Here is a 12,673-nt window from a genome sequence, read left to right as displayed (position 1 = left end):
AGATAAATAGAATGGAGGCATGGATGAGAAATAGAGAAAAAGAAATAGAGGAAAACAATAGAATGGGCAAGACTAGAAATCTCTTCAAGAAAATTAGAGATACCAAGGGAAATTTTCAGGCAAAAATGGGCTCAATAAAGGATAGAAATGGTATGGACCTAACAGAAGCAGAAGATATTAAGAAGAGGTGGCAAGAATACACAGAAGAACTATACAAAAAAAAGATCTTCACGACCCAGATAACCACGATGGTATGATCACTCACCTAGAGTCAGACATCCTGGAATGCGAAGTTAAGTTGGCCTTAGGAAGCATCACTATGAACAAAGTTAGTGGAGGTGATGGAATTCCAGTTGAACTATTTCAAATCCTAAAAGATGATACTGTGAAAGTGCTGCCTTCAATATGCCAGCAAATTTGGAAAACTCAGCAATGGCCACAGGACTGAAAAGGTCAGTTTTCATTCCAATCCCAAAGAAAGGCAATGCCAAAGAATGCTCAAACTACTACACACTTGCACTCATCTCACATGCTAGCAAAGTAATGCTTAAATTCTCCAAGTCAGGCTTCAACAGTATGTGAACCGTGAACTTCCTGATGTTCAAACTGGATTTAGTAAAGGCAGAGGAACCAGAGATTAAATTGCTAACATCTGTTGGATCATCAAAAAAGCAAGAGAGTTCCAGGAAAACTTCTGCTTTATTGCCTATGCCAAAGCCTTTGACTATGCAGATCACAAAAAAACGGTGGAAAATTCTTCAAGAGATGGGAATACCAGACCATTTGACCTGCCTCCTGAGAAATTTGTATGCAGGTCAGGAAGCAACAGAACTGGACATGAACAACAGACTGGTTCCAAATAGGGAAAGGAGTACATCAAGGCTGTATATTGTCACCCTGCTTATTTAACTTATATGCAGTGTACATCATGCGAAATGCTGGACTGGATGAAGCACAAGCTGAAATCAAGATTGCCGGGAGAAATATCAATAACCTCAGATATGCGGATGACACCAGCCTTATGGCAGAAAGAGAAGAACTAAAGAGGCTCTTGATGAAAGTGAAAGAGGAGTGTGAAAAAGTTGGCTTAAATCTCAACATTCAGAAAACTAAGATCATGGCATCTGATACCATCACTTCATGGGAAATAGATGGGGAAACAGTGGAAACAGTGATAGACTTTATTTTGGGGGGCTCCAAAATCACTGCAGATGGTGACTGCAGCCATGAAACTAAAAGACACTTGCTCTTTGGAAGAAAAATTAAGACCAACCTAGACAGCTTATTAAAAAGGAAAGACATTACTTTGCCAACAAAGGCCCATCTAGTCAAGGCTATGGTTTTTCCAGTAGTCATGTATGGATGTGAGAGTTGGACTATAAAGAAAGCTGAGCATGAAGAATTGATGCTTTTGAAGTGTGGTGTTGGAGAAGACTCTTGAGGGTCCCTTGCAAGGAGATCCAACCAGTCCATCCTAAAGGAAATCAGTGCTGAATATTCATTGGAAAGACTGATGCTGAAGCTGAAACTCCAATACTTTGGCCCACTGATGCAAAGAACTGACTCTTTGGAAAAGACCCTGGTGCTGGGAAAAATTGAAGGCAGGAGGAGAAGGGGATGATAGAGGATGAGATGGTTGGATGACATCACCAACTCAATGGACATGAGTTTGAGTAAACTCCGGGAGTTGGTGATGAACAGGGAGGCCTGGTATGCTGCAGTCCATGGGGCTGCAAAGAGTCGGACATGACTGAGCAACTGAACTGAACTGATGGATGAGAAGATACAAGAAACATTTAACAAGGACCTACAAGTACCTTGGAGTAGGAAAATGGCAACCCACTCCAGTATTCTTGCCTGGAAAATGCCATGGACAGAGGAGCCTGACGGGCTACAGTCCATGGGTCACAAGATTCAGACACGACTGAGTGATTTTCACTTCTCTAACAAGGATCTAGACAATCAACCATGAACAACATAATAGCTGAAATAAGAAATACACTAGAGGGAAACAATAGTAGAACACTGAGGCAAAAGAACTGATATGTGAGCTGGAAGACAGAATGGTGGAAATAACTAAAGCAGAGCAGAATAGAGAAAAAAGAATGAAAAGAAATGAGGATAATCTCAGAAACCTCTGGGACAACATTAAAGTGCAGCAATATTTGAATTAAAGTGGTCCCAGAAGAAGAATGGAAAAAGAAAGGGTATGAGAAAATATTTGAGGAGATTACAGTTGAAAACTTTCCTAGTATGGGAGAAGAAATAGCCACCCAAGTCCAGGAACCCCAGAGAGTGCCATATAGGATAGTAGCTCAGCTGGTAAAGAATCCACCTGCAATGCAGGAGGCCTGGGTTTGATCCCTAGGTTGGGAAGAACCCCTGGAGAAGGGAAAGGTTACCCACTCTAGTATTCTGGCCTAGAGAATTCCATGCACTGTATAGTCAGTCCATGGGGTCGCAAAAAGTCAGACATGACTGAATGACTTTCACTTTCACTTTCAAAAAGAAACACATCAAGACACAAATTAATCAAACTAACAAAAATTAAACACAAAGAAAAAATATTAAAAGCTCCAAGGGAAAAGCCACAAGTAACACATAAGGGAATCCCCATAAGGTTAACAGCTGATCTTTCTGCAAAAACTCTGTAGACCAGAGGGGAGTGGCAGGATACACTTAAAGTGATGAAAGGAAAAAACCTACAGCCAAGCTTACTCTACCCAGCAAGGATCTCATTCAGATTTGATGGAGAAATCAAAAGCTTTACAGATAAGCAAAAGCTAAGAGAATTTACAACCACCAAACCAGCTCTACGAACTTCTCTAGATAGGAAACACAAGAGAAAGAAAAGACCTACAAAAACAAACCCAAACCTAAAGTAAATAGTAATAGGATCAGTTCAGTTCAGTTCAGTTCAGTCGCTCAGTCATGTCTGACTCTTTGCGACCCCATGAATTGCAGCACGCCAGGCCTCCTTGTCCATCACCAACTCCCGGAGTTCATTCAGACTCACATCCATAGAGTTGGCAATGCCGTCCAGCCATCTCATCCTCTATTGTCCCCTTCTCCTCCTGCCCCCAATCCCTCCCAGCATCAGTCTTTTCCAATGAGTCAACTCTTTGCATGAGGTGGCCAAAGTACCGGAGTTTCAGCTTTAGCATCATTCCTTCCAAAGAACACCCAGGGCTGATCTCCTTCAGAAAGGACTGGTTGGATCTCCTTGCAGTCCAAGGGAATAAGATCAGACATATCAACAATTGTGAAAGTGAAAGTCAAAGTCTCTCAGTCTGACTCTTTGTTACCCCATGGACTATACCATCCATGGAATTCTCCAGGCCAGAATACTGGAGTGAGTAGCCTTTCCCTTCTCTAGGGGATCTTCCTGACCCAGTAATCGAACCAAGGTCTCCTGCATTGCAGGCAGATTCTTCACCAACTGAGCTATCAGGGAAGCCCTATATCAACAGTTACCTTAAATGTAAATGGATTAAATGCTCCAACCAAAAGACACAGACTGGATGAATAGATACAAAGACAGGACCTCTATATATGCTGTCTACAAGAGACCCACTTCAGACCTAGGGACACATACAGACTGAAATGAGGGGCTTGAAAAAGATATTCTATGCAAATGAAAATCAAAAGAAAATGGGAGTAGCAGTACTCATATCAGATAAAATAGATTTTAAAATAAAGACTGTTAAAAGAGACAAAGAAGGACAGTACGTAATGATCAAGGGATCAATCCAAGAAGATATAACAATTATAAATATATGTACCCAACTTAGAAGCACCTCAATACACATGGAAAATGCTAACAACTATAAAAGGGGAAATCAACATTGACACAATAGTATGGGGGACTTTAACACCCCACTAACATCAATGAACAGGTCATCCAAACAGAAAATTAAGAAGGAAACACAAGCCTTAAATTAGGTCTATCTATTGGAAGACCTATAGGACATTCCATCGAAAAACGGCAGACTACACTTTTTTCTCAAGTCCACACAGAACATTCTCTAGGATAGACCACATCTTGGCTCACAAATCAAGCCTTGGTAAATTTAAGAAAATTGAAATTGTATCAAGCATTTTTTTCTGATCACAATGCCATAAGATTAGACATCAGTTACAGGGAGGAATAAAAATCAAAAACTTGTACAAAACACAAACACATGGAGGCTAAACAATGTGCTTCTAAATAGCCAAGAGGTTGCTGAAGAAATCAAAGAGGAAATTTAAAAATATATAGAAACAAATGACAATGAAAACACAACTCAAAACCTATGGGATGCAGGAAAAGCAGTGCTAAGAGGGAAGTTTATAACAATACAAGCCTACCTCAAAAAATAAGAAAAATATCAAATAAACGACCAAACCCTATACCTAAAGCAACTAGAAAAAGAAGAACAAAAAAACCCCAAAGTTAGTATAAGCAAAGAAATCATAAAGATCCAGAGCCGAAATAAATGAAAAGGAAATGGAGGAAACAATAGCAAATATCAATAAAACTAAAAGCTGATTGAGAAGATTAAACAAAACTGACAAGCTGTCAGCCAGACTCATCAGGATAGAAAGGGAGAAAACTCAAATCAATAAGATTAGAAATGAAAAAGACGTTACAACAAGTAATGCAGAAATACAAAGGATCATATGAGCAACCATATGCCAATAAAATGGACAACCTGGAAGAAATGGACAAGTTCTTAGAAAAGTACAACCTTCCAAAACTGAACCAGGAAGGAACAGACCAATCACAAACACTGAAGTTGAAACTCTGATCAAAAATCTTTCAACAAACAAAAGCCCAGGGCCAGAGGGCCTCACAGCTGAATTCCACCAAAAGTTCAGAGAAGAGCTAACACCTATCTGGCTCAAACCATTCTCAAAAATTGCAGAGGGAGGAAAATTCCCAAACTCATTTTATGAGGCTACCATCACCCTGATATCCAAAACCAAAGATACCAGAGAAAAAGAAAATTACAGGCCAATGTCACTGATGAACATAGATGCAAAAATCTTCAACAAAGTTCTGACAAACAGATTCCAGCAATACATTAAAGAATCATACACCATGATCAAATGGGATTTATCTCAGGGATGCAAGGATTACTCAATATACACAAATCAATCAATGCAATACACCATATTGACAAATTGAAAGATAAAAATCATATGGTCATCACATTAGATGCAGAGAGAGCTTTCAACAAAATTCAACATCGATTCGTGATAAAAAAAAAACCAAAACTGTCCATAAATCAGCAAAGAAGGAACCTACCTCAACATAATAAAAGCCATATATGACAAACCCATGGCAAGCACTATTCTCAATGGCTAAAAACTGAAAGTATTTCCTCTAAGATCAGGAACCAGGGTGCCCAGTCTCCTCACTATTATTCAGTATAGTTTTGGAAGTCCTAGCCATGGAAATCAGAGAAGAAAAAGAAATAAAAGGAATCCAGATTGGAAAAGAATAAGTAAAACTCTCACTATTTGCAGATAACACCACACACACACACACACACAAACCCTACTATACTAATCAATGAATTTAGTAAAGTCACAGGATATAAAATCAACACACAGAAATCCCTTGAATTCCTACACACTAACAATGAAAAATCCGAAAGAGAAATTGAGGAAACAATCTCATTTACCATTGCAACAAAAAGAATAAAATACCTAAGAATAAACCTACCTAAAGAGACAAAAGACCTGTATGCAGAAAGCTGTAAGCCACTGATGAACAAAATCAAAGACAACAGAAACAGATGGAGAGATATACGGTGTTCCTGGATTGGAAAAACCAATGTTACCAAAATGACTATACTACCCCAAAGCAATCTACAGATTCAATGCAATCCCTATCAAATTACCAATGGCATTTTTCACAGAACTAGAACAAAAAATTTCACAATTTGTACGGAAACACAAAAGAACCCCAAATAGCCAAAGCTATCTTGAGAAAGAAAAACGGAGCTGGCCCTGGCTTCAAATTATACTATAAAGCTGCAGTCATCAAGACAGTATGGTACTGGCACAAAAACAGAAATATAGACCAATGGAATAAGAAACAACCCATGCACCTATGGGCACTGTATCTTTGACAAAGGAGGCAAGAATATACAATGGAGAAAAAATAGCATCTTCAACAAGTGGAAAACTGGACAGCTACATATAAAAGAATGAAATTAGAACACTTCCTAACACCCTACACATACACAAAAAAAACTCAAAATGGATTAAAGACTTAAATGTAAGGCCAGAAACTATAAACATAGACAGTACACTCTTTGACATAAATCGCAGCACGATTCTCTCTGACCCACCTCCAAGATTAATGGAAATAAAAGCAAAAATAAACAAGTGGGACCTAATTAAACTTAAATACTTCTGCGCAGCAAAAGAAACAATAAACAAGATGAAAACACAACTCTCAGAATGGGAGAAAATAATTGCAAACAAAGTAACTGACAAAGGGTTAATCTCCAAAATATATAAGCAGCTCCTACAGTTCAATATCAGAAAAACAAACAACCTAATCAAAAAATGCACAGAAGATCCAAACAAACATTTCTCCAAAGACTTAGAGATGGCCAATAAACCCATGAAAAGATGCTCAATGTTGCTTATTATTCAGTTCAGTTCAGTTCAGTCGCTCAGTCGTGTCCAACTCTTTGCGACCCCATGAATCGCAGCACGCCAGGCCTCCCTGTCCATCACCAACTCCCGGAGTTCACCCAGACTCACGTCCATCGAGTCAGTGATGCCATCCAGCCATCTCATCCTCTGTCGTCTCCTTCTCCTCCTGCCCCCAGTCCCTCCCAGCATCAGAGTCTTTTCCAATGAGTCAACTCTTTGCATGAGGTGGCCAAAGTACTGCAGTTTCAGCTTTAGCATCATTCCTTCCAAAGAAATCCCAGGGCTGATCTCCTTCAGAATGGACTGGTTGGATCTCCTTGCAGTCCAAGGGACTCTCGGGAGTCTTCTCCAACACCACAGTTCAAAAGCATCAATTCTTTGGCACTCAGCCTCCTTCAGAGTCCAACTCTCACATCCATACATGACGCAAATCAAAACTACAATGAGGTATCACCTCACATGGGTCAGAATTGCCATCATCAAAAAATCTACAAACAATAAATGCTGGAGAGGATGTGGACAAAAAGAAGCCCTCCTGCACTGTTGGTAGGAATATAAACTGATACAGCCATTATGGAAAACAGTATGGAGATTCCTTTAAGAACTAGAAATAAATCTACTATATGACCCAACAATCCCACTACTGGCATATACCCTTAGAAAACCACAATTCTAAAAGACATATATACCCCAATGTTCATTGGAGCAAAATTTACAATAGCCAGGACATAGAAGCAACCTAAATGTCCATGGAAAGATGAATGGATAAAGAAGTTGTGGTACATTTATACAATGGATTATTACTCAGCCATCAAAAGGAACAAATTTGAGTCAGTTGTAATGAGGTGGATGAATCTAGAGCCTCTTATACAGAGTGAGTCAAAAAGAGAAAAACAAGTATTGTGTATTAACATATATATATATATATATATATACACACATGGAAGCTAGAAAAATGGTACTGATGAACCTCAGAGAACGGACTTGTAGACACAGCAGGGGAAGGTGAGGGTAGTATGAATTGAGAAAGTGGCACTGACATATATACACTATCATGTAAAATAGATAGTTAGTGCTGCTGCTAAGTCGCTTCGGTCGTTCTGACTCTATGCGACCACATAGACGGCAGCCCACCAGGCTCCGCCTTCCCTGGGATTCTCCAGGCAAGAACACTGGAGTGGGGATAGTTAGTGGGAAGTTGCTAAATAACACAGGGAGCCCAGTCTGGCATTCTGTGATTACCTAGAGGGGCAGGATGGGGGTAAGCAGGCAAGGCTCAGGAGGGAAGGGATATCTATATAATTATGAGTATAATTATAGTCATGATTCACGTTGTTATATGACAGAAATTAACACAAAATTATAAAGCAATTTTCCACCAATTAAAAAAAAAAAGTCAAATTCTCAAATAGGGAAAGACATACCCAAAAGTACTAGATGTGCTTGCCTCTGGAGAAAGGGACTAGGAGGTAGGAAGGATGCTCTTTTGTATTATGAACAACCCTAACCCAAAACTATTGCATTTGAAACTATGAATACATATTATTTGTTTACAAAAACTAAATGTTGCTAAAAAAGAAATAAGAAATAAAGCAGAAATGAAGCCCTAAGAAATGGGGTCAGTTCTATTTTTATGGAGTTTTAGGGACATCTTTCATTTGAGACTCTAGAAATTGTAATTTTCTTATTGCATGTTAATTAAGTTTCTCCATCCGGAGGAAAAAGTCAGCTTCCATATTTGGAAAGATGGGAGCCAGAAAATGTCCTGACTGTGGACCTTTTCCATAGTCAGCCAGGCCTGACTATGGAAAGCATGGCCTCCCCACGCAATCTGTGGGTCCTGAGCAGGTGGATTTGGATGCCAATAACAGGGCTGGCCAGAGAAGGGATGCATATGATATCTATTCTTAGCCCCTTGACTCCAGACCCCTAGATCACCTCCGTGTCATCTCCTACAGCCGCTTCTGATGGATCCACAGCCCTGAGAAGATCCACAAGAGGCTTCAGGACTTTGGATGGCTCAGCCTACTCCCTCACCTCATCCAGGCCTCTGAGCAGATGTCAGCTGCTTATAAAAGTTGTGCCTGGTCAATTACTACCTGAGAACCTGAAATAGCCTTACAATTCCCTCACTCGATTTCTCTTCCTTACACTTATTACTACTTCCCATTATATGACCTATTTATCTGTAAAATGAAGATCATGGCATCTGGTCCCATCACTTCATGGGAAATAGATGGGAAAACAGTGGAAACAGTGTCAGACTTTATTTGGGGGGCTCCAAAATCACTGCAGATGGTAACTGCAGCCATGAAATTAAAAGATGCTTACTCCTTGGAAGAAAAGTTATGACCAACCTAGATAGCATATTGAAAAGCAGAGGGTATGGTTTTTCCTGTGGTCATGTATGGATGTGAGAGTTGGACTATGAAGAAAGCTGAGTGCCGAAGAATTGATGCTTTTGAACTGTGGTGTAGGAGAAGACTCTTGAGAGTCCCTTGGACTGCAAGGAGATTCAACCATTCCATTCTGAAGGAGATCAGCCTTGGGATTTCTTTGGAAGGAATGATGCTAAAGCTGAAACTCCAGTACTTTGGCCACCTCATGCGAAGAGTTGACTCATTGGAAAAGACTCTGATGCTGGGAGGGACTGAGGGCAGGAGGAGAAGGGGACGACAGAGGATGAGATGGCTGGATGGCATCACTGACTCGATGGACGTGAGTCTGAGTGAACTTCAGGGGTTGGTTATGGACAGGGAGGCCTGGCGTGCTGCGATTCATGGGGTCGCAAAGAGTCGGACACGACTGAGCGAGTGAACTGAACTGAACTGAACTGATGTGCCCGAGAGAGACAGAGAAGGAAAGAGGGAGGGAGACGGAGAGACTGTAATTCCTCCTCGTGGCCACATGATGGCACTATTGCTCAGAGTCTTTTCTTTGAAAAGCAAATCAGGTAAGCAAAATCTAAGGCTGCTTTGGGATTCCCAGCTTCCCTCTGTCCATCTATCTGTTTCAGTCTTCTTCCTCCACTCCTTGCTCTCTCTGCGCCCCCCCCGCCACATCAGTACTGACTTACTGATTACTGACTTTCTGGTGGGCTTGGCCAATATGACAGCAGAGGCCCTTTTGTGATGCTCGGAACAGCAAAGTTTCCTGAGACTGATGTTTGTCCACACAAAATGCAGTGGTTGGTTCATTCAGTGTGACTAGAAAGGCTCAGTCCACCTGTTTTTATTCTCTCTGGCTCTTGCTGATACTGCCTGGGCCCTGGCCCACAGCTTGGAGGCTTCAGGGACAATCTGTTCTCTCACCCTTCCCCTTCTTACCGTGTTCACCCCACCTCCCAGCATGCCCATCTTGCAAGCTCCTGCCCTGAGATCTGGTTCTAGGGGGTCATCGGAATGACTCTAGAGAAACTATAAACACGTACAGCATGTCTCCTGGTGGGGGTTCTGAATTCTCCTTTGTATTTTAGCCTGAGGAAAAAGCAAATCAGTGGCTTGGGGTGGTGGGTGGAGCTTGCAGTATTTTTCTAGATTTTTGTAGCTGGGAAATAAATCTCCAGGGATGGGCAGGGTTGCAGGCTAATTCCAGTACACCAGGATCAGGGATATAAAAACATGCACACAAAGGAAACTTCAAAGCTCTTCCTCGAATCTGAGTGGGAAAGGGCCTTCAAAAGGTCATGTTAACTTTGCACCAAATGCCCTCTTGCTTTCCGATAGCCCTGCGCTCTGCAGACATTTCTGGTCCAACCCGCTCAGTGGGGTCAGGATTCAACAAGACCCTGAAGACTAAGACAGAAGGTAAAGCCCAGAAGTTGGGGTCTGGGCCTAACTGTTCTCTGGCCTTAAATGCTGAGGCCCGATTTCCTCTTTGCAGACTGAGCTCCATCACTGAAGGAAATCACTCCCACTTCAAACCAGTCTCTTCCCCAACCCCGGTCAAACCCTGACACAGCTACTTTGCCGGGAGTGGTGAGAATTACTACTGCAGCTAGGTCACTTAAGGTAATAATTAGAACAATCATTAATTTCTGAGGCCTAAGTGACTCATTTATCTCTGATATGCACAGGGATCAAAGGAGAGTATTTATGGCTGAGAAACAAACCTCCCATTCTTTCCCCTGCTACAGTAAATAATGAAGAGCTTCCAAGCCTGCCTTCTTCGCCCATCTCTCCCGGGGATTTTGTCTTTAATGTCCGTGTACAAAACCAACCCGCCTCTCCCTTCTCTCCACTCCTTGCTCTTTAAGAACCACAGCATGTCAAGCCGCTCTTTGCCCAGCTCAGACTCTCGGCTGAGAGTGGAGGGAGGGGTGCTCATCCCTCCATCCCAGCGGAGGGCACCAAGCCCCTGACCTTCGGCAGGCCCAGGGTGAGAATCAGGTGGGCTCTCCCTGGAAATATGCCATCTTGATTTTGCCGAGGTATGTACACAAGTGCCAGTCAGTCTGCCTGGGTCGGCTGGAAACCTGGCCCCATCAGCTGTTTGCTGTGTGACCTTGACACACAGGTTAAGTTCCTTGACCTCTTTAAGCCTCAGTTTCCCAAACTCTGAAATAGGGATAATAATAGCATCTAAGATTGGCTTATGAAAATTACCTAAGATAAAAGATGTAAAATGCTTACTTAGTACAGAGCCTGATACAAAATCACGTTAGCTACACGTCAGTAGCTCAAAATTCTTATTTCTAAGAACTTGTAGCTGCAGTGCAAACCGTCTTTCATGTTCTGATGTGGGCTCCAAGAGATGCTTGCTTGAGAATGCATGTTCTCCCAGCCTCCCCCAGGACCCTGGACCACCACTGTGAACAGAAATCAGATCCTCTGTGTGTGTGTGTGTGTGTGTGTATGCACGTGTGTGTATATGTGTGTGCGCATGCGTGTATGTGTGTGTGCGTGTATGTGTGTGTGTGTATGTGTATGTGTAGGATCCCCAGCCTTAAGGAGGCTGTGAGGTGGGCCCAAATCAGTTTCTCTACCTCAGCACTACTGACTTTTTTTTTGGACCAGGTAATCCTTTTGTTGTGAGACCTCATCCTATACATTTCAGAACATCATTTAGCACCATCTTTGGCCTCAACTCACTAGGTGCCAGGAGAAGCCTTCTAGTCACAACAATGGAAAATGTCTCTAAACATCACCACATGTCCTTTGGGGGGCAAGATTGCTCTTGGTTGAGGACCGCTGGTCTACGCAGATGGGGAAGTGTGGGGGCCTCTCCACAGGTACCTGGCTGAGCCAAGGTGAGGTGGCAGGAATGAGCATGATCAGAGAGGAGGTCCTCCTGCCCCAGGCAAGGCTCAGGGGGACTCTGGGGATTGAGTACAGAGGGTAAACCCCTGTGGTTTCCCTAGTAAGGACATGGCCTGGTTTCCTTAGGAGGCAGTGCCCTGCTTGCATGCAGACCTCTGGATTCCCCATAGCCAGAACTCAAAATCCTAACCCAGTCTGGCCCCAGGAGCCCTGGTCAAGAAACAGTGCCCTAGTGCTACAGAATGGTCACTGAACAGACAGTTCTCATCTCAGGACAGAGTGCACAGCCAGGCTGACCAGGTGTGAATTCCCACTCTGCTACTACTCACTGTGTGACCTTGGGCAAACTGCTTAACCTCTCTGTGCCTTTAGATCCTTATCTGTAAAATGAAGACAACAAGGTTGTTATGAGGATTAAAAGACTTAATGCTCATAAAGTACTTAGAACACAGCCTAGCACAGAGCAAGCACTAAGAGTTTGCTAAATGAGCCAAGATCTGAAAGGCAGACCGGGAGGTGCAGCTTCTGTAAGTCAGAATTTGCCCCTGCTGTGACCTCAAGACGAGCAGTTGTATTTCTGGGGGTCTCTAGCCACCTGTGCCAGGGGTGAGGTTGAGAATCCCTGAGGCAGCTCCCCTGCAGAGGTAACTGTTTTTAAGGAAAGTTCATTTGAGCAGAGAGCAAATTCAGTGCAAAGAGTTCCAGAACTTCCCATTCAACAGGTATGGGGATTAGAGTAATAGGAAAAAAACTTTTCTCTACCA

General features: G+C 42.3%; 1 long non-coding RNA gene across 1 annotated transcript in view; it reads right to left on the bottom strand.

Annotated features, from left to right (window-relative positions):
* Positions 1-12,673, bottom strand: part of LOC139185791 (uncharacterized) — an 86,201-nt gene that overhangs the window by 19,687 nt on the left and 53,841 nt on the right. The gene's annotated exons all lie outside the window — the stretch shown is intronic.

Source organism: Bos indicus, chromosome 11, assembly GCF_029378745.1.
Source record: "Bos indicus isolate NIAB-ARS_2022 breed Sahiwal x Tharparkar chromosome 11, NIAB-ARS_B.indTharparkar_mat_pri_1.0, whole genome shotgun sequence".
Classification (NCBI taxonomy): Eukaryota; Metazoa; Chordata; class Mammalia; order Artiodactyla; family Bovidae; genus Bos; species Bos indicus.
Note: the sequence above shows the minus strand (reverse complement) of the source record. Positions and strands in the feature narration are given on the sequence as shown.